Raw genomic sequence first — 16,777 nt, 5'->3', positions numbered from 1 at the left:
TAGATTTGAATTGGGACTTGCAGGACAACTTTGGAAGGGGTTGAATTTGCGATCAAGAACCACAGTGAAAGAGTGAGAAATGAGTGTTATCCCTTGTCAAGAAGCAAGGTTAGGGATTTTCCCCTTTTTTTGGGGGGGGGGGAAGAATAAGCTTTGCATATTGTGCAACAAAAGGCAAACTTTTGTTATTGTGTTGCTGATTTATAGAATTAGAGTGCATTTGTGAAATTTGCAAAATTAAACTACCACACACACACAAAAAAAGAATGAATACAGTAGTCTATTATTACCATACATTTTTATGAATCTGCACAACATCTTGGAATCAAGATGTGACAATTTGGCAAAGCTGTGCACTGTGTAATGTTCCTAAATGATGGAAGTTTTAACACAAAAAATTCCCAACAGATGGGACATGGTCAACACATTAACCAGCAGTGCATGACAGGGCTGAAGCATGGTGGAAAGGTTTGACAGACAGCCAGATGCTGATTTTAAGACTACATTTCCTTCTTATTTCTTTTCCTCAAACTTTGTGTGCCCCACCCCCTTGCAACCCTGATAAGCCAGCATACCTTTAGAGGTAGGTAATTTCCTCAGAATGATACAACTGGAAACTGTTTTAACGAGGGAGGGGTAACAAAGACCATGTTGTACATTTCCTGTGAATTCATTGGGACCCCACCCAAAAAAAAAAAAAAAAATTCCAACCTTTATTCTCAGTACAAAGGGGAGCATATTTTCATGTGACGCTGGGTTGGTTTTTTATCTTGCTTCAGATGAATCAGACACTTTGCAGTTTTACATGAAACTCTTGCAATACTGCATGCATTGTCCCACTTTCTTAAATTCACACCCAAAATTCACAGAAATTCTTCTATAGGTATATTGAATAGAGCATCAAGGGTTTTGTATTAAACAACAGCAAGACATTCGGGGCATGTTGCAATTTCTTACTTCTGGCCCAATAGCACTAGCAGTGTGAGATCAGACAAGTAACGCAATCATCGGAGGCAAAGAAATGCATAGCTCTACATGCACACAGGATGGATTTGAACCCTTTCCTTTTTTAGTCAAGACATGGAAGTCTTATGAAAATGATTGAGAATTGTATTAACAGCATTTTTACTTTGTTATTCGCACTACATCATCATAATCACCATGATTACCTTCAATCATAATATTCCTCACACTATAACACAGCATACAGCTGGAGCAATCAGCTCACTCCACTACTGTAATTACATTGACGGGACTGCACTAAAAATAGACCATATGCCCTAAAAACATGCGACTGGCACAAGGCCAACAAAAAGAAAGAAAGGGAGTGAGAATTATGACCCAACTTTTCGATACAGAAGATACATCTGGTACATGAAATCATTTCTCCAGTCACACAGGACCATGCTGTTTGCTTTCAACAATTCTTTATTCTATACCATTTTAATAACCTTATCAACTCTGAAATAAGAAAATGATGAAAAAAATCAATATACTATTGCCATTAAATTGGCATCTCTGAATTTTACTGCATATCTTATCTTATTGATAGATGAGCAAAACGTTACGAGAGAAACAAGAACTTTAATGTACAAATCTACTTTTTATCCCATGAACTCTGAGAATTTTTGCTAAAGAAAAAAAATATAATCTTATCTTAGATGTCAAATTGGCACTTCTGAATTTCACTGCATATCTTGCATTGTGGAAAGATGGGATGAAACTCTTTTGATTCATTAAATCTTGTCTAATTGAATGAGTAAAATTTGATAAAATTGTGACCAATAAAAATAATAAACTTTAAATTCAGAAGTCAAGTTCTCTGCATTGTGTTCAACAGTAGCTTAAATTCAAGATTTGGGGCTAGACAATCTTTCAGAAAGTCAACCTGGCACACTGAGCCCAGCCTATTTCTTTCATAAAATTTGCATACAGATAGTATATAAATATACTTTGCCTTGAGAGCTTCTGGTTAAAACTTCAGTCAGAGGTGACTTCAAAATAGTATTATTCACTGAGGGGCACAGTCTCGAAGCAAAGAGAGGCCTTGAAAGCCTAGAAAGTTTTAACAAGAAAATCAAAATTAGGGAGAGTATATTTGGTCTATATTTTGGATCAAAACTTTAAACAAAAGAAGGTGGAAAATGTGAGGTGAGAAGTTGTGTGGTGGATGCGATGCTGTGGAGGAATCCTACACTGACTGTATGAAGCATGCAGCACATGATGTCAGAATCGTTTTGTGATGTTACAATTACCTTGTGATGTTACAACTGTTTTGTGACATCATTTCACAAAAAGTCAAAATTATTTGGAAAAAGTTGTCACAAAAGTTTATCATTTTGCAATTGGGATGTTAAGATTACTTTGTGACGTCATTTCACAAATAGTAAAAACTACTGTGAAACACAATATTTTTGCGAAAATTCCTTGTTTTACAGTATTTGGAAAAAGTTGTCATAAAAGCGACATCATTTTTGCATTTAGTACAGGGAATAATTTTCCTGGTAGATGTATCGCATTGCAATTTGCTATGGATTTTTTATATTATGACCGCTACACAAAATTTCTTGTGCGTAGCAGGATTTTTTTTCACATATGACTGTACAGAACTTTGTTTAAAGTATTTTCCTATTGATCAAAACTGCTAATCAAATTGAGAAGAAAAATCATTCCCTGTAGTATACCATGGCGCATCAAACAAATTAAGATTTGAGAGGTGTAAGAGCATGTCCTTAGTACCCTCGAGAAAGATCTTGCTCATCACAAAAAGCGCCCATAACTGAAAAATGTGAATTTTTAATATCCGCACATTACCAGGCATGCTGCATTGGAAGCCAGTTGGTAAAATAGTAGGATGATATCTGATGATTCAAATGCACAGGCGCTTTGATATTGTTCTATAATGTCTGATGACTGTAAAATGCATGAAAATGCATTTAATAAACAAAAGGATGAAAACCCACTTGAGGGACCTCATTCCCATACCCATTTAGATTGAGCGACAAAAAGAATACAGAACGTAGTTCATCATGTCATGGCACTAGTCAGTAGCACTGCAGGCTAACAAGATGGCTGCCCCTGGAATGGGGGGAAAAATGCTTGGTGTACAGGTAATGAAGACAAGTCCTGAACAAGAAGTGGTGAGTTCATTTCGTATTAAAATGCCAATAAATATTCCGCATCAAAACATGAGCGCAAGGAGGGAGATTCGGTGGCTGCAGACACGGTGATTACGTTTTGCTCTTTTATTCCTTTTTTTTTTTCTCTTTTCTTTTCCGACGGAACTGGCTGGAAATTAAATGGAGAGCGTTTTATAAACATGTTGCCGGCATGACATCATGTTTTATTCCAAGGGGAAAGTGCGGGGTAGAAAGAGGCCCCACATTATAATTGCATGCAGCGAGTAACTAAATTGCCCAACAAGGATGCCCACAAATAAATCACTGGTTCTGCACGAATTAGGCCGAGATACCTCCAAAGTTTATTCCACTCAAGAGAACCTGAATATACAGCACAATATAATGAATATAGGGACACACCCATGTCAGGGTACTGTAAAACCAGAAATTTTTGCATATAAAATGTACACGAAATATTCACAAATTTTTGAAGGATCCAAGATGCATGAAATTAAAATGAATGTGAAAGTTCTTGTCTACACTATATGCACTGGATACTCACTGAAAATTTGCGAATATTTCATGCTGCAAAAGAGGCCATCAGCTCCAATTCACCAAAATTTCATGCCATTTATTATATATTTCCAGTTTTACAGTATTAGTTTTCATTTCACCAGCTAATCTGGGTTATTCACTCCGATACTTTACTTGAATAGGCACAAATAGTGTAATAGAAAAATCAACCAGACTGGCAAAAGATTGAGAAGTTTAAGATCGCAATCTTTAAAATCTGGAAGTTTTGTCAGTGTGACCACAAACTTCCCATGAAACTTCCCACGAAACTTATCGCGAAACTTCCCACATCAACCAGGGATTTTTTTCCCCCATCCCCTCCAAACTTCTTGATCTTTTGCCAGTCTGACTGCGCTTCCTTTCATACCAGCTTGTTACCCCATCATTACCTGTGTTCAGAAACACACAAATTACAATGTATGTCATGCTCCCATGGAAGAAGACACAGCATGGTATTAATAGTAACCAGTGAAAATAATATCCTTCGTGGTATTTATGAAATCCCGTTTACTGATTGGTCTATATTTTTGTAGTGTCATGTGACAAATAAAAAACATAACATTGCTTTTACTGACGAGAAGTATGCCAACTGAGAAAAATTGAGAAAAAATAGTGCACTATACCACGAATATGACGTCATATGGCATATTCATCATCGATATCGTGTATAAGGTGCTATTGGTATCAGCCTCGTATGTAGACCACTGTGAATAATCATCATCTGTGTACGGTATACTGCATGATCACCTACCATGCCGCAATATCTAGATGTCAACAAACAACAAAACTACAGGAATGGTTATTTCAAGTGACAACGTTTTGAATTTTTTTTTCAAAAGATGTATTTGAGAAAATAAAACAAATATATCATGTGTTATTTTGAGCCTCTGGTAAAATTATGGAATCCTTCATGACAAGAATAGTACTATTTTCTTGCCCCTCAGAAAAATAGTGCTATTCCTGACATCTTGGAATCCATAATTTCAACTAGAAGCTCTCAGTGCTTGGTAAATCTGTCAACCATATTTGCTCTTGAAAAGAGCTCACAAAACCACAACACAGACACCTCACAGATACATCAGAAACATACAGTTAAACTCGCATAAGTCAATCTTCTCAGGACTGAGCAAAACACATCGACTTAGGCGATTTTCGACTTGTGCGTAAGTCAAAAAAAAATCGACTTACAGTTACACCACACGTACGTATGTATAATGTACATGTATGTTGTCTACTCTGGAGCCGAGAGCTAGAGCGGTGTGCTGCAGCACGGGTCACCCGGCAGGGCCGTGGCTAACTTTGCATGGACAGTGCATTAGTATTGGCACAGGTCTGATTACTTTACACCCTTGTTAAACCTTGGGGAAGTGAATATGAACGATATTTGAGCTGTGATTGATTCCAGTTTACCATACCGTGGCTTGAAATGCGTGTAGAGGTGTCATTCTGATTTACCTGTGCCCGTAACTTTCCCCCTACTTTCCGCTTTGAAAACTCAGCAGCTTCATCCATACCCAGGGCTCATACGCGCCAGGGAATTTCTGGATAGTCAGGGAATTTAAAAATACTTTTTCCAGAAGCAAAAAGTCAGGGAAAGTCAGGGAATCCATCTATTTCTTCTGGAAAGTCAGGGAAAATCATTTTTTCAAGGTATTTGTTTAAATGGTATTTGATTTCTCTTATCAACAAAGGAAAAATAGTTTGTCAAATTTGTGGTTTCTCATATTAAGACTGTTTTCGTAATAAACTCCACGCAGATATTGTGTCTATTGCGTCCTTCATGGGCAGTGCACGTGTATGTTGTACTTGTGTGTATGACTATCGTCTTGCAGTGGTGTATAAGGTGCCATGGTGCCTTTGTGTACACATATATGTATGTGTGACATGAGCGCTGCTGGTGATGTGATTGGCATTAATCGCGTGCATGATCGAAGCGTCAGTCATCTAATAACACGAATGTATGATTACTTTTGGATCGAGATAGTGCTTTGATTTTGATATAAAATTTGAATTAAAGCATTTTACCACAGAAGATTGACAACACAATCATTTCAATGTAAATAATTTTGCATCATATGCCACTCATGTGTTCTTAAGAACCTCTCAAAAAATCATGTCTTATACTTAGCTTACTCGACAGACGATATCGCAACCTCGTGGTTGCTTATTTCCAAAGGCGCAATTATCACAAGTCCGCATTTAGGCTGCGCATGCGAGCTCTAGCTAGCTTGCGCTACTTTGCTGCAGTGCGACCGGCCTATCTCATGGTTGTTTTCCGCAAGTCTGCCTTTTTCGCGAGATACGCGTGCGTGATATTAGGTCAGACCAGAGCACAACGAAAGAAAAAAAAATAGCACATTCAAAAACTTTTCATGTAGCAACACTTGTGACCAAAAATGGACAATTGAAATGCGTGTGCAACTCATCATCATATACTTTCCAATTTTAGTTCCGACTTCCAGTTCTTTTGCTGGTTAGCTGAGTGTGGATGATTAAAGCCGAAATAATTAATGAAATCATCGCGATCCCGCCGGTGACAGTAGCATAAAAATAGTTGAATATAACGCATGTTAACCTACTTAATCGGTGTTCAGAAAAAGAAACAAATGCATTTATTAGTTTTAGTATAACTGGATTCGTTCATTATCATTAAGCAAATGATAATTTAAATATGAGTGTGTATGATTAAAGCCGAAATAATTAATGAAATCATCACGATCCCGCCGGGTGAACGCAGCGTAAAAAGAGTTGAATAATGCATGTTGAACCTACTTAATCGGTGTTCAGAAAAAGAAACAAACGCATTTATTAGTTTTAGTAGAACTGGATTTGTTCATTATCATTTAGCAAATGATAATTTAAATATGAGTGTGTATGTTTAAAGCAGAAATAACTAGTGAAATCATCGCGATCCCGCTGGGTGACAGTAGCGTAAAAATAGTTGTAAAACGCATGCTTACCTACTTAATCGGTGTTCACAAAAGAAACAAACGCATTTATTAGTTTTAGTAGAATTGGATTTGTTCATTATCATTTAGCAAACTGAGTGTGTATGATTACAGCCGAAATAATTAATGAAATCATCACGATCCCGCCGGGTGACAGTAGCGTATAAAGAATAGTTGAATAATGCATGTTGAACCTACTTAATCGGTGTTAAGAAAAATGAAACAAACGCATTTATTAGTTTTAGTAGAATGGATTTGTTCATTATCATTTAGCAAATTATAATTTAAATATGAGTGTGTTTGTCTAAAGCAGAAATAACTAGTGAAATCATCGCGAACGCCTTACTGCGAGTGGAGCAAGCATGGAGCAAGTGAGAAAAGTGTTCCTTCAGCGAGGCTGCGTGCGAAAACAAAAGACCCAAAATATTCGTGCGAATTTGCAACATTTAGACGGCTAAAGAATGGTTGCATAATCTCTCAACTTTCCCACACCACATTCCATCCAAAGTTAGCAAGAGTCGAAAGAGGAGAGAGGGGGAAAGATAGGGAGAGAAGCATCATGAACTGAAATATACTAGTTATAAAAATACTTTGACGAAAATTATACGTATTGAAAAGAAAAAATATTATACTAAGCAGTTACAATTTTATAAGCATGATATGCAAAATACATGGAAAGTTTTAAAGCAAGCAATGAATATATCAAATAACAAGTCGAATATTACCAAAATTAGATTTGATGATAAAATTCATGAAGATCCTCATTATATTTGTAATATTCTAAATAATCATTTTTCTTCCATTGGGGAAAATCTTGCAAGCAAAATTCCATCTTCAAATAAACATTTTTCTGAATTTTTAGGTCCACCAAATTTAAACTCAATATTTTTTAGTCCAACATATAGTCAGGAGATAATCAATATTGTTTCTGATTTTCGTTCCAAAAAAAGTTCTGGGCACGATGACATCAGTAATTTTTTGCTGAAGGGGGTAATATCTTCAATTGCGGATCCTTTATCTCATATATTCAATTTATCTCTTTTTTATGGTATTGTTCCTGAAAGTATGAAAATAGCAAAAGTCATCCCTTTGTTTAAAAAAGGTGACAAATTAGATGTTAATAATTATAGACCAATTTCTTTGTTATGTACATTGTCCAAAATTCTTGAAAAAATTGTTTACAAAAGAACTCTTACTTTTTTGAAATTCAATAATATACTCTCAAATACTCAGTTTGGTTTTAGAGAAAAACATAGCACCTCACATGCATTATTGAGTTTTGTTGAAAAAGTAGCACATGCTATCGACAAATCTTCACATCTCATAGGTTTGTTCCTGGACTTCTCCAAGGCCTTTGACACCATTAATCATGATATTTTACTTAATAAACTACAACATTACGGAGTCCGTGGGAAGGCCTTGGAGTGGTTCAGGAGCTACCTCTCGAACAGGAAGCAATATGTCTCTTTAAATGGTTGCAATTCACAAATGTTAAATGTTAAATGTGGGGTCCCACAGGGAAGTTTATTAGGTCCGCTTCTGTTTCTTATTTATATGAATGATTTCTGTAAATCATCAGATATTCTTTCTTTCATTCTCTTTGCGGATGATTCAAATTTGTTTTTTTCGCATAATAATCCTTTTACCCTAGTAAAGACATTAAATTTTGAATTAGAAAAAGTTGCTCAATGGATAAAAGCTAATAAATTATCTCTCAATCTCCAAAAAACAAAATATATGCTTTTCAGCAACTCCATTGAGGCACTACCTGCTGATATTATTTTTGATGGCACACCACTGGAAAATGTTTCTTATATCAAATTTCTGGGAATAACAGTTGATAATAAGCTTTCATGGAAATTTCATATTGATAGTATATGTAAGATTATTTCTCGAAACATCGGTATAATCAACAAGATCAAATTTTGTCTTCCTTTGTCGTCCCTGCTTACATTATATTCATCCCTCATATTGCCTTATTTAAATTACGGTATTCTTGTATGGGGAAATACATATCAAACTCTTTTGGATAAATTACTTCTGCTACAAAAGAAGTCACTGCGTATTATATGTCACACTGCATATTTGTCTCATACTGATCCGTTATTTTTTGAAAATAAAATATTTAAAATTAAAGATTTGTATTTGTTTAATTTAGGACAATTTATGTATAATTACAATAAAAATAATCTTCCATATATATTTGAATCAATGTTTTCAAAAAATCAATCTGTTCATAATTATCCTACAAGGCAATCCAACGAATTTCATTTACCATTTTTTAGGACTTTGCTGGCTCAGCAAACCTTCATCTACGAGGGGCCTAAGTATTGGAACTCACTTCCCAACGACATAATAACAGCACAAACTTTGAATTCTTTTAAGAATAAATTAAAATTCTTTCTGTTGAAATCTTATGATATACAACCAAATTAGCTTCGGTTTCATTCTCTCAATCAAGTCGTTTGTTTGTTTGTTTGTTTGTTTGTTTTTACAAGTATTAAGATATCACACAGAAATCATCTTTTAAGGAAAACAATCTGTCTAACATAAGTTTACCTCAGATATTTATTTTATTGTACCAGTAACAGTGAGTCTATTCTCTTTCTCTTTTTTTCTTATATCCGTTCCTATGCATTCATACCGGCATATGCACCCAATCAATCGCAATTTCAAACCAGGGAGCGTTGCATTGTTTTGTTATTGCATTTTAATCATGAAGTACAGTATGCTTGTGTCCACGATGGCGCGTGTTGTACCATAGTCTTATTTCCCCCTTTTTTTGTTCTTTTTGTTCTTCTTTTTTTCCCCTTCCTAAGTTAATTTCATGTCAGTTGACATTGGTTTCTTTGACCTTGTGTACGTATTTTTTGAGGGTCCCATACCCTACAAGCTTTGCTTTTTAAGTGGGACCCTCCATTTCCATTCTAATCTTTGTATTAGGTATATACCTTAGAAACGAAATTCTGTTGTTACTCGTGACCATTTGTACGTTTTCTTTGAAATTGTTATAAATTTGTTCTGTAAATGTATTGTATATATTTTTTCTGTTTATTCAATGGAAATGGAAATAAAATTGAATTGAATTGAATTGAAGTCTGGGTCTTATGTAAACAAAAACTGGCGTCTCATGATTTTGACAGTGATTTATTACACAATAAAATCTTATTCGACTTAGGCACAGTGAATTCAATGGTTTTTCCGTGAAAGTGTTCTTGGAATTTCATCGACTTAGGCGAGTATTCAACTTACAAAATTCGACTTGTGAGTGAATAAATACATGTGTCAATGGGGAAAAATCGTGACTTTTTAAAATCATCGACTTGTGCGATTATTCGCCATATATGCAACGTCGACTTAGTCACATATCTATATCACATATTATACCACAAAACACAAAACACACAAAACAGTTTTTCTTCTAGAATAAAAAACAGTATCTCGTCTCCAAGTGGGATGGATTTTGATGGAGACCCCGTGTAATCCTGATCCGATAATCCCTTAAATCTGCATTCTCCATATGGATAATCACCATTTCCGAGCTGCTTCAAGAATAACTCTCACAGAAATTTGTGATAATTTCCAGTGAGGGGTTTAAACAATCACAGCTGTGAGAACTACAGGTTGGTACGGTGCAGTAGATGACATCATTACGGGGAGACATTTCATTAGGCAACACAGTGCAATCAGATGAACACACAGCGACAGGTGGCTCTCTACACCACAGCATTATTGATTTTCACATCAAGCAACTTCATCTGTAGCTTGTTAGGAGAGAATAATGCAATCACAGTCCCCACTAATGTGACGTGCCTTAGATTGTCCACATTTGGGGAGAGGGGCATCAGACATCTAAATGCTAAATCTGAAGGTAAAAAACAAAACAAAACAAAAAACTAATTCACATTTGAATATACTGAGGTCAGAATTTGGTTGGTCCTATGCCTACACACTTGTATGCTATTTATTCAGTGCTGAAGATATTTTTTTCCCCAAAAAAGTGGATAAGTTTGCAGTTAACTCTAGAGTGATATCAAGTAGTATGCAAAATATACAAAGGGGATATTATGGTTTATGAAATGTAATGATGCTTGCAGCATGGGGAACAGTCTACAACTGCACATACAGGAATGTAGCTTTGCAACAGCCATTTGTCATTTTGTTGTTTCATTTTTCTTATTTCTCCTTTAAGAACCACTTTCACAGTGTACATTGAATTCCAATCTTTATACCCATCTGTATTCATAAAATATGGGATACTCATGTCATGAGAATGACTTGCCTGAGCTTGTACCAAGCAGCATGCTGGTTTGATATTACAATGTCAAATAACTTCTTGGAAAATATATGAAAAAAAAAATTAAAGTAATTTCATCTGATTACTCTCTACAAAAAATCGAGTGAAATTATTCACTCTTGATGGAGTGAATACAAAAAAAAAAGAGTGAATTTAGAGTGAAAATGTTCATTTTCACTCATTTTGGAGTGACCTCAGGGATCGCTTGAAGATTTTGGGGTGATCCCTGAGGTCACTCTAAAACGAGTGAAAATGAACATTTTCACTCAAAATTCACTCCAATTTCACTCTAAATTCACTCTTTTTTGTATTCACTCCTGCAAGAGTGAATATTTTCACTCGATTTTTTAGATGCATTTAATACAGAACAGTGACTTTGACCCCGTTTACAGTGCGGGGCCGGGCTCGACCGCGGCTCGGCCGCGGCCGAGCCCGGCCTCAATTGCGCGGCCGAGCCTCGCAATTTTGTCCGTTTACACTGCTGGGCTCGGCCGCGCTTTTGATTAAAACCTTTCAATATTTTGTCGTAGTGGAGCTCTGCTTGTAAACAAATGCAATTTAGTATTGTCTGGTTTTCAGACCCTTTGCCAAATGAATTCCGTGGCGACGAAGTCGCCGTTCGGGCAAAGGCCTTTGCCGAAGGAAAGAATCCTTTGCAGGACAAAACCACCTTAAACTATACTAGTTTTCGACGTTGAGGGGGTTAATATCCTAAATAGCGAAAGATACAGGCAGAGAGTTTGGAAGCCAAACTAAAATTGGCCGCGCAATTGGCCGCGCATTTGGCCCAGTTTGCGTTTACACCAAGAAAAGGCCGGAAAAAGACCACCTCCAGAGCGAGGCCAAATGCGAGGCCGATTTTGGCCTCGCATTTGGCCTTTTGCGCGTTTACACTGAAGCGGGGCTTGGCACGGCCGCGGCCGAGCCTCGCACTGTAAACGGGGTCCTAATGTCTCTCACAAAGTCCTCTACAACAATGTAACTTCATCACAGGTGAAACTTAACACTGCAACATTTTCATTAAAATGAAACTCTCCCTTCGTCCAGGTGTTCACATATCACATTCAGATTTTTAATGTATATGGGCAAAATAGACATGGGTGGGTGAGAATTCTTTATGCTTACAATACCACAAATCCAAGTTGTGTTATATAATGAAAAATTTTTCATGGTAGAGAAGTATAATGCATACATACTATCTGGGAGAGAAAGAGAGAAAGAAAAAAATGATGATAATTAATTCCTGCAAATAACATTTTCTGACCCTCCTTTTTTCGAAGCTCCCGGCCACTCTTTGCTACTCCCCGAGTCCAAAGTAGGTCATGCCTGTAACATGTCCATGTCTGACATTTGGAGCGCTCCCCCATGTCTTGGGGGAAGTAACCAAGAACCTAATTGGCGTGTATGGGAAGGGGAGAAGCGTGAACATCTATGTCTTGGGCTAGAGAAGAAGGGGGCACATGGGAAAGGGGGTTGGGGAAAGTGATGAATACTCTCCTAGAAAATTACTGACTTTTTTAAGGAGTCCTACCTGATGCGTTGATGGGCAAGTACTGCACCGTTACAGGCATCTTTGCTGATGAATATTTACCGTCCTAAAATGGAAATGCAAATTATTCTAAGGCCTGAAGTTATATTTCTTTTGTATCATTGCTTTGTTTGTTTGTTCAGTTTAATTTGTTTTGTTGTGTTTGGGGTTTTGTCTTTTTTCTTGGGGTGTGGGGGCATTTGAGCCGCTGCAAACCAGAGGAAAAATATCTACGTTGCATGTAAAAAACTCCCATGAATAACATTTTCTTATAGAAGCCTGGAATATACTACAACAAAAAAAGTATAATAGATCTGTAAAAGGTACATGTGAGAACAACAACTTTTCAGTCAGCCAAGATTTGACAGTACTTGAACAAATTTTGGTATGATAAATTGCAGCTTCTTTGATATTTTTGTATGACATTTCATTCATGGAAATCAGCAGCAATTAGGTTTTACTTCATTATTTTATCATTTTAATTAAAAAAGAATTATCAGAATACTTTTTGCTTTCGCTGATACACTTAAATACATATTTCTCATTACAATTCATTTGGGAGAGCAAAATGACAATTCTTTTACTTCATGTATCACAGGTTCAAATTATGATGATGAATTCCTGACAATGTCCAGCCTCAAGTTCACAGAAAATTTTGCCTTGAGAAATCATCATCTTGTCAAATATTTAATTTTATTTATTTATTCATTTCCGTTCATAGGGTGGATGGTCCTTTCAGCTCAAGGCTGATTTCCAAAGAGGTCCACATACAGGTAAAAATACAGTGTATACAAAACAATGAACAAATACACTGTACAAACGTAAATAACTCTATACATAACAGCAAACTAAGAAAAAACAAACAAGATGTATTGCAACTCTGAATTCTACTCCAGTATCCTGCACAGGAGAAAGGAGTTTAGACAGAACATACTAAAATCATTAAATCTGCACAAAATCAGACAAAAGAGAAAAAATTTGCCTAAGAGTTTGGAGACAGGAATTTCAACTTGAATCATCTAATGTGTTGCCTACATAAGACTCGGTAATAAATTTTGATAGCATAAAAAGAGGCTTCAGAAAATTCTTACACTGAAATTGATAATATGAACAACAAAAGGCTTTACATGAAACAATAATAATGAATAGCAAAAATTATGAATGAAAAATAAAAAAAGAAAGAAAAGAATACAATACCAAACTAAACTGGGACTGGACATGTGTCACCTGTAGGAGTATTTCATGTGATGCATTTCGACAAATTCCCCCTACAGTCACTATTTAACACTCCTTATAATGTCTTTTGGTAAACATCCACACACATGTGTACTCATGTGTCATACATGAAAACATAAATGCACAAATGCAGTTAGATCTATCCTTCAGATTACTATCATTATGGTATCACAATTAATGATAAGTTTATAAGCAAGCTTTGATGGTTCAGATAATATCTTTGCTGAGATTTATTGCAAGATCAAGCCAGCTTTTCAAATATCAAACATTTAAGGTCCAGAGAATATCTTTCTAGAGGAATATTAAGCTTTGGGTTTTGTACCACTGAAAGGTACACAATGTATGGATTATGACTACCAAAGTCTGTTAATAGAACCGTACACTAATAACAAGAGACCCGCGGGTCTAGCGCTCACCTGAGTATCGCAAGTTCACCTTTCACGCAGTCACTAATCTAAATCATTCACAGCTCTACCAAAATTTGACCAGGCATTCTCAAGTAGAAGATGAAAATGTACAATATCAAGGGCCCATTTTTTAAGATTCCTTAATTTGGGGGGATTGGGGCCCCCTGGGGCCCTCTGGGTGGGGCATGGTGCCCATTTTGATAAATTGAGATATTGACCCCTAGGGATGCTACCTGCCAAGTTTGACAAAAATCCATCATGAGGTTTTCAGGAAGAAGATGAAAATGTACAATTCAGGCCCCCATTTGGACCCTTCCAACCACCCCCCCCCCCCTCCCCCCCCCTACCCAAGAGGGGCACCCCTGGATCTCCTATGAACAAACTTGTAGTATTATCTCAGCTCTATAACTTTTGATTCTAGAGAAGATTTATAAAGATTCCTTCATTTGGGGGGTTTGGGACCCCTGGGGGCCCCCTGGGTGTGGCATGGTGCCCATTTTAACAAATTGAGATCCTAACCCCCTAGGGATGCTACCTGCCAAGTTTGGTGAAAATGGGTCATGGGGTTCTCAAGAAGAAGATAAAAATGTACAATTTAGGCCCCATTAGGACCCCTCCTCACCCCCTCCCCTGGGTCCCAAGGGGGCACCCCTGATTCTGCCATGAACAAACTTGAAACTACAGTCATCAATGTACTAACTCATAGTATTAACTTAGCTCTATCACTTCTGGTTCTAGAGAAGAAGATTTTTGCGGATTCCTTCATTTTGGGGGGTTTGGGCCCCCCTGGGGCCCCCTGGGTGGGGCATGGTGCCCATTTTAACAAATTGACTTCTTAACCCCCTAGGGATGCTACCTGCCAAGTTTGGTGAAAATGGGTCATGGGGTTCTCAAGAAGAAGATGAAAATGTACAATTTAGGCCCCATTAGAACCCTTCCCCACCCCCCTCCCCTGGGTCCCAAAGGGGGGCACCCCTGATTCTGCCATGAACAAACTTGAAACTACAGTCATCAATGTACTAACTCATAGTATTAACTTAGCTCTATCACTTCTGGTTCTAGAGAAGAAGATTTTTACAGATTCCTTAATTTTGGGGGGTTTGGGCCCCCCTGGGGGCCCCCTGGGTGGGGCATGGGGCCCCCTGGGTGGGGCATGGTGCCCATTTTAACAAATTGAGTTCCTAACCCCCTAGGGATGCTACCTGCCAAGTTTGATGAAAATCGGTCCTGGGGTTTTCAAGAAGAAGATGAAAATGTAAAAAGTTTACGCACGACGCACGACGGACGACGGACGACGGATGACGGACGACGGACGACGCACGACGCACGACGGACGCCGGACGAAGGGCGATCGCAATAGCTCACTTGAGCCTTTGGCTCAGGTGAGCTAAAAAAAGCTGAACCTCCACATATCATGCCTTTCACTATTTGATTATTGATTGATACACAGTATGCATCATAATCATGTTTGCATGGAAAACAGGTTATTGAATAGCTTGTACACTGCCAATGACATACACTGAACAGTATGGAACATCCTTGATGAATACCACGAACCGCAATAAATGTCATCAACAACTCATACTGTGTATTCTGCCGCACCACTGGGTCTAATAACGGGAATTTTACAGCAAAGATCAACCATGCATGTTTTTTCTTGTTTATTTGATTAGCATTATGTAGACACTCCCTCACAAATACATGTGTATGCTTCAAAATGCATTCATCCGGACTATCTACCAGGAAAATTTTGAATTGCTGGAATATACATTGTAGGTTGCGACATAAGAGCAATGAAAATGTGTCGTTTGATCATCATTACGACTTGTATCAATGGGTGATAAATCATTGCAGAAAGAATGTTATCACACATGGTGGATCTCTTTGTACCTCTTCAGGCCAACAGATCAGCATTTTCCTATTTCTATTCCTCATTTCCTGCACAAAAATGTGACCTGCATCCTCTTTTCCTCACCTCCCCCCCCCAAAAAAAAAATGGTTTCTACATATTTTTTTTAAGTCAAATTCTGCAAACTTGAATGTTCCTAATCTACAAAAATGGAATGATGGAAACTATGAATGCTACTTCAGAAGAAAGGGTCTTTCAAGGGTCTATTCAGGTGTACTGAGTTAATCATCACTGTGCGTGGAACAAAGAGGGGATTTAAAACTCTATGACAACCACTGTGGAGGGATTATCAAATTAACCTGACAAATTGCACACTCAAAACATTTACATTTATGATTAAGGCCGCGTTCATGCGGATTTCGTAGCCAGAATCACAAACATGAATCATGATTCAAAACGGCGTTTCAAATCACGGTCTCGGCGGAAGAGCGTTCATGCGGGCTTTCGCAACGCTGATTCTGGCACTGCTCATCCTTTGCCATTGCGCAGCGCACTGCGCGGTTTGACCTTGTCTCTGCAACTCGAGCCAGACCTCCTTATGCCAACTGATCAGTCAGTTTATTATAGGCCTTTACGTTTATATTTCGGTGAATACTTTCCAGTAAGGTGTGGCATTCAGGCTCTGTCCACAGATCGAGGAATATTCCTAATTCTTCGTCTCTCCAATTGTTTCCCTTGGTAGACACAGCGCTGCAGCCATTATTTTTATCAACTCAATCGGAGAGTAATTACATGTATCATTATATTAAACAGCTAACGT

General features: G+C 37.5%; 1 protein-coding gene across 1 annotated transcript in view; it reads right to left on the bottom strand.

Moving 5' to 3' along the window:
- Nucleotides 1-16,777, bottom strand: part of LOC139732669 (hippocalcin-like protein 1) — a 156,495-nt gene that overhangs the window by 106,252 nt on the left and 33,466 nt on the right. The gene's annotated exons all lie outside the window — the stretch shown is intronic.

This window comes from Diadema antillarum, unplaced genomic scaffold, assembly GCF_040938485.1.
Source record: "Diadema antillarum isolate AM-2024a unplaced genomic scaffold, OU_Dant_1.0 seq00000442_RagTag, whole genome shotgun sequence".
In the NCBI taxonomy this organism is placed as follows: domain Eukaryota; kingdom Metazoa; phylum Echinodermata; class Echinoidea; order Diadematoida; family Diadematidae; genus Diadema; species Diadema antillarum.
The sequence above is the reverse complement of the archived record's forward strand: the minus strand, read 5'-3'. Positions and strand labels throughout refer to the sequence as shown.